Below are 12,401 nucleotides of genomic sequence, written 5' to 3'. Positions count from 1 at the left end.
GGTGGGAGAAGGACCTTGAGATAGATGCCCAACACGAGACTCCCAGGAAAGACTCCCATGGGGAAGGCTAGGGCCAAGTTTATAGATAGTTGGGTGGCTGGGATGAACATGTAGGGTAGTAGTCCTAGAAGGTTAATGAGTAGGAGCAAGATTATGAGGGATGTTAAAATTAGGGCTCCTTTGTGTCCTTTTTCTATCTAGAGAGAGCCAGGGTCTCCTGCAACCTCCCCAGAGCCGGCAGCAGGGCAGCAATGCCTCAATACACCTGAAAATAAACAACACCTGAGCCCTGAGCACCTCTCCCTCAGCCCCTCCCTGGTCCCACCAGCATCCCCCTGCCCTCAGAGCAGCTCTGCAGGGATGGCAGAGCCTGGCATGGGCCCTCTGAGGTGCCCACGAGAGGAAGCCAAGGCCAGCAGTGTTTGTGCACAGCCCACATTGCCCCCACCCTCTGGAAACCCTCCTTTCGTGCTCTAACCTGTTTTCCTCGAACGCTTTCCTCTCGTCTCGTTAGTTTAAAATTTATTGAAATATTTAAATCACAAGGCCAAACAGCTGTCTTCAAATAAAATCACTCAGATCATAAAGCTGCCGTCTGTTTTCTTGAGGAGAGCAGAGCATGTGACTCTGAGATGTGTGTATTTATCTGTTCATACTCAGGGGGCTATAAAATAAGATGCAAACAGCTTTCCCCCACGGGGGCAAAGGGGAGATGAGGAGAAGTCTCCAGGGTCTTTTAGGGGTCAGAAGACAAAAGGAAACCTTCTCCCCTTCCCTGGCCAGCAGTATATAAATAAAAGGCACTGAGCAAGCTCATGTGATGCAATCAAGCATTTGTTTCCATGCTGGAGGTAAATACAATTTGCTGGAGCTGTTTACGTCCCACCGAATGCTGTGTGTACAAAGCAGCGCATTTATAAATATCCAAATCTATATTTAGAGGTCAGAGCCTTCTTTGCAATGTTACAGCTAAAGGTTATCAGGCAGGTCCCAGTGGAGGAGCTGGCGCTGGGGGATCTGTCTTGCATCTGAGAAAGGTAAAACCCAAACTTTGCTCCAGGCTAAGATATAAATGCTCACTCTGGCCCTGACTTCCTTCCTGCCCTCACCTCCGCTCGATATCTGAAGGGTTTGCAGAAGTCAATGCTGAAGGTACAGCTAAAAACATCCAGGGCTTTTAAGAACACGTTATTGATGCGAGTTCATTTCCTAAAATAAAAGCCCCTAATAAACCTTAATGTCACGTATACATTTAAATGGGTGCAGGCTGCCTGATGAGAGCTGAGACGAGGAGAAAAACAAGGTTCTATTTCCGTCCTCAGAACGGGATGGTGCTTAAAAAACCCACTGAATTTGGAGCCATGGCTCAGCATCCCTTTGTGGGGTCAGGGTGGGGTGATTGGGGCTGAGCTGGCTGTGCCTGGGGCTTTTCCTGAGCTCCTGCAACTCCCAGCTGCCCACAAGGGACTCAGTGTTAGACACGAGGAGCCAAATAAAAAATCCCCAGCACCCAACACACTGGATTTTACTGCTCACTTGGAAAATGGGTGAGAATCAGAGCTAAACTGTTGATTTGAAAATTGCCCTTGTGTGGAAAGATCCCTCCTGGTTCCTGTGCTCTTGAATAGAGAGAGATCCCTCATAATTTCTGTGCCTGTGGACAGAGAGAACCCTTCTGGCAGCTCCACCAGCACACAGGAACAGAGAGATCCCTCCTGATTTCTGTGCCCTTGGATAGAGAGAGATCTCTCCTGACTCCTACGGATAGAGATCCCTCCTGGTTTCTGTGCCCTGGTCTCTGCAGGAACAGAGAGAAATCCCTCCTGGTCCCTGTGTCCTGGGAGAGAGAGAGAGATCCCTCCTGGTTCCCATGCCCTGAACTCCAATGGCATATGGAGAACAGAGAGATCCCTCCTGGTTCCTGTGCCCTGGGACAGAGAGAAATTCCCGCCGGCAGCTCCATCAGCACACAGGAACAGAGAGATCCCTCCTGGTTTCCATGCCCTGAGCTCCACTGGCATACGGAGAACAGAGAGATCCCTCCTGGTTCCTGTACACGAGAACAGAGAGAGATCCTTTCTGGTTCCTGTGGATAAAGAGAAATCCCTCCTGGTTCCTGTGCCCTGTGCTCCACAGGCTTTTGGGGCTCAGGTGAGAAGGGTGAGGGTCTCCTCCTCCTCCCCCAGCCCACGGCACACCCAGGCAGTTCCTCACCAAACACCAAGGTGCTGCTGCTGCCTCCTCTCCCCTCTCCTCCTTCCCCCGTCCCCGCGACACCAAGGCAGGAAAAGCCACTGGAACACAGTCATGTAAAAACCAGCCAGCATCTCCCTGTGAGGATGACACAACAGGCTGGGAGCTCTGCAGCAGCGAGGCTGGAGGGGTGTAGGAGTGGGGAGAAGGAGGGGACAGCTCAGCCTTTCCACCAGAACCCCTCAGGAGGGGCTGCCACGCTGGATGGGCGGTGATGGACGAGCAGCGAGGGAGACAGCCCAGCCACCATATGCCTGTCTGAAACATCACAAAACACAGACAGGGAGAGGGATGGGGAGCCCAGAGGTGCTCTGAGGGGTGGGAGACAGGCAGGAGAACAAATGAGCTTCACAGATCCAAGCTGACAGCTGATGGCAGCAGGGGGAGAACGAGAAAGGAGCAGTTATGGATGGGCACCACGTCCCTGCCTTGCCCACACACCCGTCCTGCTGACCCACACAGAGCTGCAGCTCCTTCCTGGCCGGTGACCAACCCGCATCATCCCACTGGGGATGGGGCAGGCTGTTCCCTGGCCCCCAGTGACCAACCCGCATCATCCCACTGGGGATGGGGCAGGCTGTTCCCTGGCCCCCAATGACCAACCCTCATCATCCCACTGGGGATGGGGCAGGCTGTTCCCTGGCCCCCAGAGTGCCCCAGAGCCGAGGCTGCAGCAGGGGCACAGCAGGGAGGGCATTTTCCTGCTGCCTGATGAGCTGCAACCCCTGCCCACCAGCACAGCCCTCCTTGTGCTCATCATTCCTGTTCCACCTCCAGCAAATCATCCATGTGCTCATCATTCCCCTCCACCTCATCATTCTTCCACCTCCAGTGGTCTGAGCCCCACATCCCCCATGGAGAACCCACTTGGGAATGTGTCCATGCTGCAGGAGGGGCAGAGACACCTTCCATCCTCACCCAAAACCACCCAGCAAATTCACCATTTTGTGCACAAACACACACACAGCTCCACCTCTGAGAGCAAAGGTAGAAGATCAGACCATGAAGGCACTCATGATGTTATTTTGCTTTTAGTTGCACAACCCAACGAGCTGCCCTGAGCTGCAACCCCTGCCCACCAGCACAGCCCTCCTTGTGCTCATCATTCCCATTCCACCTCCTGCAAACAGCTCCATGGTCTGAGCCCCACATGGAGAACCCACTTGGGAATGTGTCCATACTGCAGGAGAGGCAGAGACAGCTTCCATCCTCACCCAAAACCACCCAGCAAATTCACCATTTTGTGCACAAACACAAACACACACACAGCTCCACCTCTGAGAGCAAAAGTAAAAGATGAGACCACGAAGCCACTCATGGCTGAGGTTATTTTGCTTTTAGCTGCACAACCCAGCGAGCTGTCCTGCCCACCAGCACAGCCCTCCTTGTGCTCATCACTCCTGTTCCACCTCCTCAAACAGCCCCATGGTCTGAGCCCCACATTCCCCGTGAAGAACCCATTTGGGAGTGTGTCCATGCTGCAGGAGAGGCAGAGACACCTTCCATCCTCACCCAAAACCACCCAGCAGAAGGAAATTCACCATTTTGTGCACACACACACACAGCTGCACTTCTAAGAGCAAAAGTAAAAGATGAGACCACGAAGCCACTCATGGCTGAGGTTATTTTGCTTTTAGCTGCACAGCCCAGCGAGCTGTTCTGGGCTCCAGAGCGTTCCCATAATTGGGATTCTGGCTCTGGTGCCAGCCCAGCTGCCCTTGGGCTCGCCCTTGCTGCACCCCCAGCTGCCACACGAGGCAGGGAGGTGACAAGCCTCATCTCTCACACCTGTCTGTCTGTCTGTCTGTCCTGCCCCAGACACCACACGCAGCTCGGAGCAGGGCACAGACTGCTCCACGCTCGGCACCCCAGGTGGCACCGAGCACAGCTGCAGCCTTGGAACACAGAGAGAAAAACAAAACAACCACAAAACAACCACAAAAACCTCGACAGAGAGAGCTCAGACACCTTCCCCAGGAGGTGCTTCTTGGGAAAAGGAGATAAAAATTGAAATTCTTCTGGAATTTCCCAATAACCAAGCCATGTCAGCTGGAATGAGACATCTCTCCCTGTTATTTCCCACCTCCTGCTAATTTCCAGACCAACCTGGAGCAAATTTGATGTCATTCCCACTGCCGTGCACAGCATTAAACCCCCCCTTCTCCTCCTCTCTCTTCCCTCTGGTTTCTGGGCTGGAGCTTTCTGCTGCTCTAGTAGAACTCCATCTCCCTATTCCACAATTTCTCCAGCTGGAGAACGAGCCCAAGGTGCTCCACAACCTCAGCCCTGGATAGTTGTGCTTTGAATTCCTGTCTAGAAAGCTGGGATTGGGGTCCAGGAAGGTGGGATTGAGGTCTAGGAAGGTGGGATTGCGGTCCAACCATGTTCCCAGGGTTTTCCTGCTGCTCCCAGGATTTCTCTCCTTCTCCCAGGGTTTCTCTCCTGCTTCCAGGGTTTCTTTTCTGCTCCCTGGGTTTTCCTGGCTGCTCCAGGGATCAGTTTTACACACAGAGCTGCTGTTCTTCTCTACCTGTACATGGAGATCCCTGCCCTGAACTGGGCACAGCCAGAGGAGCAGCTCTGTCGCCTCAGTGAGAGACAGGGAGATAAAATGGGGAGCAGGAAGGATGGGAGAAGACACCAGCAGGGAAAATGGCCCAGAGTGGGATCCCTGGGGCTCATTCCTGGGCCAGGAGTTGGACTTTGCTGATCCTCGTGGGCCCCTTCCAAGTGAGGAGAAGTGGGGCAGGCTGGGGAGGAGGGAGGTGCTCAGAGCAAGGAAGTGAGGGTTGGATGGAGGAGAAAGCACAGAGCAGATGAAAACAGGAGAGAGCAGCCAGATTTGAGACAGATGGAGAGTGGGGAGCAGGGATGGGCTCTCGGGAATGGGTCTGTGCTCCACAGCAGCAGCGTGGGGGAGATGCACACAGGCTACAGGAACGCAGCTCCAGAATTCACATTTTCCTTCAGGAAAGCTCCAGAATTCACATTTCCTTCAGGACAACCAGAATCCACATTTTCCTTCAGGACAAGTGAGAAAGCTCCAGGATTCACATTTTCCTTCAGGACAAGTGAGAAAACTTCAGAATTCTCCAGAATTCACATTTTCCTTCAGGACAACCAGAGTTCACATTTTCCTTCAGGACAAGTGAGAAGCTCCAGAATTCTCCAGAATTCACATTTTCCTTCAGGATTCTCCACAATTCACATTTTTCTCCAGGGCAAGTGAGAAAACTCCAGAATTCACATTTTCCTTCAGGACAAGTGAGAAAACTCCAGAATTCTCCAGAATTCACATTTTCCTTCAGGACACGCGAGAAAACTCCAGAATTCTCCAGAATTCACATTTCCTTCACGAAAGCTCCAGAATTCACACTTTCCTTCAGGACAAATGAGAAAACTCCAGAATTCACATTTCCTTCAGAACAACCAGAATTCACATTTTCCCTCAGGACAAGTGAGGGAGAAGCACTGGGGAGGAGTGTCTATGGATGCGCTCCACAGGATTGAGGACACCCCTTGGAGAGCTCCTGCAGACACTCTGAACCTCACAAAATCCAGGGTTTTACTGACACGTTTTGCACTTTTTTCTTTCCGAGGGCTGTTTCTCGGTGCCTCGCAAATAAGATTAAAATGAGGGTTTTCTGACAGAACAAACAAACAGGGAGTGAATTATATTCCATTTCCCCGTCAATAACTTCTCCCCAACCCAGTCTTATCATCATAAAAAGTCCATTAGGCAGTAACTGGGGAGGCAGGGCTGGCCCAGGGAACAGGAGCATGCCTGCTCCCCAACTGGCCTTTTCTGGGAAGGCAGACAGGATAATTATAGGCTTCAGATGGAGACTTCCTCTGACTGTCAGCAGCTCTTGGCTCCCTTCAGGGAGATGGCACTGGCAAGGTTGGGCAGAGAAGGGTAAAAAAAGACTGAGGATGGTTTTATTTTAGAAGTGAAATGCTTGCACCTGGCTATTCCCCTGCTGCTGAGCCACCAAAGACCTCACCTGCCTTGGAAAGGCTGGGTTACCACAGGATGCTGTTCCCTTGTGGGCAGGGGGAATGTCACTTGGAGGATTCCTTCCCACCCTTCTTCCACCCTCTGCAAGGCTCCAGAGGAGGGAGGACAGCAGCGAAGGATGGCACTGGGGTTAACACACACAGAAAATGGTGAGGAAGATGAAGAATTCATTTAGTACACCTTCACTACACAAATCCAACAGCCCCAACCCCTGTGCCAGCTCCCCTTGTGCAGGCAGCACATGCCAGGCTGCTCTCACATGAGGATGGTAATTTGGGGATCTGGCACACCCACACAAGCTCCTGCCTGCAGCGCCCTGGGATCCAGACCCTTGGGAGCCTGCAGCACTGAGGCAGGAGGAGGCTGAGGCTACCAAAAATCTGCTCCTGGTTCTGACATCCAAGGTGAGAAAAGCCACCTTATCCTGCCTGCTGGAGGGGAAGCATAATCCGTGCTCCTGGTCTGTTTAAATGCTGGTTTTCAGGGATGGGCTGCTCCTTATCACCTGGGAGCAGCAGCTGGGATGAAGTCATTCTGTTCTGACAGGATTCCTCCAGGCTGCACATCCCCGTGCATGGAAAGGATCCACCTCCCTCCATGGCAAACAGGATGAGCCCCAGCTCCAGGGAGTGGCACCTTGATACGGCCCAGGAGAACATAAATCCTCCAGCTGGGATTTATGCAAAGGGTCAGGGCACGTGTGGTGCTACACACGGGATGCAAACTGCTGGGTGAGACAGGACAGGGAGTTGTGTGGCCATTCCACAAAGCTCCTCCTCCCCTGCCTCAGTTTCCCCACCTCCCTTCCCTCACCCATGCCACGGGGAGCACAGCAGGTGCCCCAGCTGCTGATCTCTGCTCCCACCAACCAAGGAGTGACCAGGTGGGGATGCAGGTGGAGCTCTGGCCAGGATCCCCCTCCACCTGCTGGCACTACCAGGAGAAAGCTGCAGGTGCTGGTGAGCACCTGAAATGAGGAGATGAGCACTGCTGCAATGGAGGATGGCAGCCTGGGATTCACAGAATTCACAGAATCACTGGGTTGGGAGAGACCTTCAAGGTCATCCAGTCCAACCCAGCCCCAACACCTCAATTAAACCCAGTGCCACATCCAGGCTTTGTCAAACACACCCAGGGATGGTGACTCCACCTCCTCCTCGAGCAGAACATTCCAGAACTTTACCACTCTTTCTGTAGAAAACTTTTTCCTGATATCCAACCTAAATTTCCCTTGATGAGGGAGCTCCAGCAAGCACAGGAGCGTGGCCAGCCAGGACCCTGGGGGTACCCTCTATCAGCATCTCATCCCAGATCTGTCCACACGTCCCATAACAAGGCATAACAACCCAGGGCAGAGCCAGAGACCCCAGGAGCTGTCCTGGCACCTTAATGAGGGCCCCTTGTCCATCAATGACAGCAATCCCAGGTTGTTAGCAAGCAGCAGCTCTGCCCTTGCCATATCGCTCAGACAGCTTCTCCTCCAGCCAGGTCATTGGTATTGGCATCCTGATTCACCACCCACCTAGAAAAGAGCCAGCTGGAAAGGATTTGGCTCTTTGCTCAACCTCCACTGCTCTGTTGGGGTCACTAAAGGACCAGAGTCCACAGGGGATACCAGAATATGGAAAAACATGTCAAGGGATGGCTTGTCCTGCAGCCCTTCCAGGCACCAAGAAAAAGATCCCTCTCCCTTTCATTGCCTCAAGGGGCAGCTACTGGAATTAATCACAGTTAGTAGTTCCACAATTAAAAGCAGTGTATCACAGTACTCATAGAGAAAAAAACCCACAAACGCCCTCAAAAGCAAGCAGATCCTCCCCAAACACACAGATAAAGGGAAATGAGAGCTGGAGGATCTTCCTGGCTCCCTGAGAGATCACTGGAGCCAGTCTCAAGGTGATCTTTAAGAGCTGAACTGAAAAAAACAACCTTACACCATCTTTTCACAAATTCATCCAAACAAATCAAAGTCCAGGCTAAAGATTTGTAAGATCTGTCAGCACTCCTAACAGCATGCTCAGAGTAATTTATAAATAAATCCATGGATTCCAACGGAGGTGAGGGAGGATGAGGACACAGTCAAATTAATTTGACTTTATTAATTAAAAAAACCACCAAGTTTCATCACCCCACCACTCTTTAGAGGCTGCGTGAGAGTGGGGGGAGCTACGCTCATTAATTATGCAGAAAATGCAAAACTATCATCCTCTGAATGAGTTTAAAATAAGGAGAAACCCTTTCAGAATGGGGAGAAATTACTCCCCAAGGCAGCTGAAATTTCTCTTGCAACTTCAAAGGACAATAAATTATTCAAATCACTCGCGCCACTCGCACGCTCTCTCACTCTCTCCCCTTCTCAATTTTATGCTCCCGAGTCAATTAAAGATTTGGAGGACTCGGAGAAACTTTGTAGAATGCTAAACCAGTTGCAGCTCCTTCTATTTATTATTTTTTTTTCCCCCTTCTTTAAAGCTTTGCTTTTCCTCTCGGCCTCAAAAGGAAACAGCAACGACTGCGCGCGCCGCGGATGAAACGAGCGGCGCTGGTTCCACCCCGCCCGTGGAAACGTTTCATGTCTGCACCCACCAGGGTGGGACAGGGCTCTGCGTGCACGATTCTGGGAAAACAGGTCAGCCCAGAGTCCCTCCTGTCAATGCCTTAAATCATTCATCCCAATCTCCCCGCTCAAAGCCAGAGCAGCAGACACCCAAAATGCGTTTGTGCTGCTCTCTCCTCGGGTCTGTGGTCGCTGCCGCATCCCAAGGGTCTCTCTGCCCCTGGGATCTGCTGCTAAACCTCACAGGGGCTGCAGGAGCAGAGCCCAGGATGCTGGAACATAGTTCTGAGCCCAGGAACCAAATCTGGGGCTCATCAGGGGATGCAGGAGGAGAGCCCAGGATGCTGGAACCAAATCTGGGGCTCATCAGAGACCCCCAAACTGCTCAGGGGCTGCTGGAACCTAACCTGGGGCTCATCAGAGACCCCCAAACTGCTCAGGGGCTGCTGGAACCTAACCTGGGGCTCATCAGAGACCCACAGAGATGCTCAGGAACTGCAAGAGGAGAGCCCAGGCTGCTGAAACTGAACCTGGGGCTCTCATCAGAGACCCACAGGGATGCTCAGGGCTGCTGGAAGCAAATCTGGGACTCATCAGAACCCCACAGAGATGCTCAGGAACTGCAAGAGGAGAGCCCAGGCTGCTGAAACTGAACCTGGGGCTCATCAGAGACCCCCAAACTGCTCAGGGGCTGCTGGAACCAAATCTGGGACTCATCAGAGACCCCCAAACTGCTCAGAGGCTGCTGGAACCAAATCTGGGACTCATCAGAGACCCCCAAACTGCTCAGGGGCTGCTGGAACCAAATCTGGGACTCATCAGAGCCCCACACACGGCTCAGGAACTGCAGGAGGAGAGCCCAGGCTGCAGGAACCAAACCTGGGGCTCATCACACTGGACAAGCAAGGGAAGCCCTTACTCCAAAAAGCCAATGGAGACAAGGCAAAGGAGCGTTGGGAAGGTGCAGTCACAGAGTGAGGATGCTCCCCTCTCCCTGGCCAGCAGCCTGTACCCTGGTTAGCTCCCTGCACACAGCAGATGGTGTAAAACGTGACTGTTTTCGTGAACTTTAACAATCCCCCAAAAAATTAAAGGCAGCTGCAGCGCGCAGAACATCACAGCTTTCTAAGGTGGGGACTGGGACCAATTATGCTGCAAGAGAACATCCTTGACTGGAGGGGAAGAGTGGCAGGGAGTAAATAAAAGTGTTCTTGGGAGATTGTGTCTCACAGGCCAGCTCGAGCCCAGATTCCATCCCACGCACGCAGGAATGACATTCCTCTGGTCGGGCGTCCTTGAAAAACACTCTGCCTGCCTTCTAAGAATAATACTGGGCTTGCCAGGCCACAAAAGGGAGGAATCCCTCACAGATTCCCTTCAGTGACCCAGGAGATTTGTGCTGAGCTGGTCTTGAGAAGACACAAGCACAGAGACAGAGGAAAAGCCAGCGTGAGGCTCTGGAACGATCCCGTCCTTCCTGGCAAGGGCAAGAAGTGCTGGTGTGAAAAGGACATAAAGAAAGAAGTCTTGGCTTCTCGGCAAAGCCTGACACAGAGGAACAGCCCCAGTTTTGCCATCCAGGTATGAAGACAGACATTTCCCCCATCCCACTCCTCTGCAGGTGACATTTTCGCACAAGCCACTTGTTTACACAACAAACAGATGCTCTTTTCCCCTAACTTAACCATCTAATGAAGCTGAGCAGAAAGAGCCTCTGGCTGGGAAAAGATCCTTCAGCAGGAGACACCCATGGCTGGGTCCCAAACACCGTGGCTGCTGCTGTCCCCAGGTGCTCCTCAGCAGAGATTAATCTAATGAGCATTCCCAGCATGGGGCACAGCTGAGACCTGGCAAGTGACAGCCCCCTCTGCCCCCAAGGAAGCTCTTCCAACACATGATTGATTTCCTCTCTGGATCCTACAGGAGACACAAACTTTCCAATTTGAGTTATCTTGAAAAAAAAAAAAAAAAAAAAAAAAGGAAAGATTCATCACTTGATCCAGTCAGGCAAGGTTTAATTTAATCAGGCACTTAAACAAGGTGACACAGAAGCTTAATTCAGTGTCCTTGAGTGAGACAACAACCAGCCCAGAACCCTCAGCAAGATCACAGCTGGCACATGGAGAAGGCAGCAATGGGAAGGGAAGGGAAGGGCAGTGCACACAAGGACAGGGAGATGTTCCCTGCCTGCAGAGGCAACTGGTGCACAAGGAGCAGGAGCAGCAGGTGGATCTGGGCAGGAGAGCAGGGATCTCCACCTGTCCAGGATCCACTGCTGTCTCCTCTCTCAGACCCCACTCACTGCAGGGACAATGTGCAACTCCAAGGGAAAACTCCACCACACTCCAAACGACCACAAACCCTCCTGTATGCTCCCACCTTAAATTCATAAATTCTGCTCCCCCTCCAGCCCATCACTGTGGGAACCCAGGACATCCCTCTGGCTGTCCAGGATGGCCAAAACCTCTGCCAGGGGGCTCAGAGACCCTGGCACAGAGCCCAAAACACCTGTGGGTTTGATTATTACCAACCTTAGATGAAGATCTGCAAGCCACAACAGTTAAGTAGAATATTAGTGAAGTTATCACAGGGTGGAAAAGTAGATTTTGGGGTTTTTGGTATGGGGGTTCAGGAGGCAAGATGGAGGGATCTGGGCGTGTCCAGCCTTTCTCCTTCTTCTTCTTCTTGGCCTCCATCTTCTGGGTGATGTTGGCACTATTAGATTAATTTAGAGTAGAAGCTCACTGTTGAACATAGGTGATAGGTATTGGAAAGTAATTGTAAATATTGTACAGGTAATTTTTAGTATAAAGATATAACACTGCCCCGGGGGCAGGCAGAGTGCCTGGAACTGTCCTGCTGGATGGACCTCAGCAGGGCAGGAGAAAACTTTTTATAGATAAGATAAAATAAACAACCTTGAGACCGAGAAATTAAGAGCTCCAACTCATTCTTCAAGCATCCAAAGAGCGCTTGGGAAGAGAGACTTTTAACAATCTTGGGGTCACAGTGACCCAGAAAAGCCCCGAGAAGCCACCAGCTCCTGCCCCTGGTGTCACAGAGCACAGCCCTTCCATGCCCCACACCTTCAACAAGGCACCAGCTCCCAAAATACAGCCTGAATGTGGACCTGGAGGGGCCCCAGTGCCATCCCACCACAGCTTCTCCATCCCACCACGGCTTCTCCATCCCACCACGGCTTCTCCACCACCTCTGTGAGCCCCACGTGCTGCAGACCTGGCTGCTGCCTCTGCTGGATGCTCACAGAGCCCCCCCTCACATGCACCTCCCATGAATTACTGTGCTCTGCAAATTAACGATGGAGCAAGGGCAATTAAAAGGGAAGAAAGCCAGGGTAATGCATCATAAAAAGGGGCTTTATTCTTTTATTTTGTCAATTGCAATTTGGATTTAATTATTTATGGTAATACTTCAGAGTGTGCTGGTAAGGCTTCTATACGGTGATTTATAAAAGGAAGGAAATGTAAGTAATAAGTAATGTTCCCTGCCCTTAAATCTTTGCTGGGGTGGAGAGAGCCATGCACCAGCCTTCTGTGTATGCAAAGTGCCAAT

The 12,401-nt window shown here is 51.9% G+C and overlaps 1 protein-coding gene across 7 annotated transcripts in view; it reads right to left on the bottom strand.

Moving 5' to 3' along the window:
* The window catches only part of PTPRS (protein tyrosine phosphatase receptor type S), a 148,367-nt gene that overhangs the window by 78,764 nt on the left and 57,202 nt on the right, over positions 1 to 12,401 (bottom strand). The window lies entirely within an intron of this gene.

This window comes from Melozone crissalis, unplaced genomic scaffold (assembly GCF_028551555.1).
Source record: "Melozone crissalis strain CALT ecotype California unplaced genomic scaffold, PUWL_Pcris_2 ptg000088l_1, whole genome shotgun sequence".
Classification (NCBI taxonomy): domain Eukaryota; kingdom Metazoa; phylum Chordata; class Aves; order Passeriformes; family Passerellidae; genus Melozone; species Melozone crissalis.
This window is presented reverse-complemented; position numbering and strand designations above follow the sequence as displayed.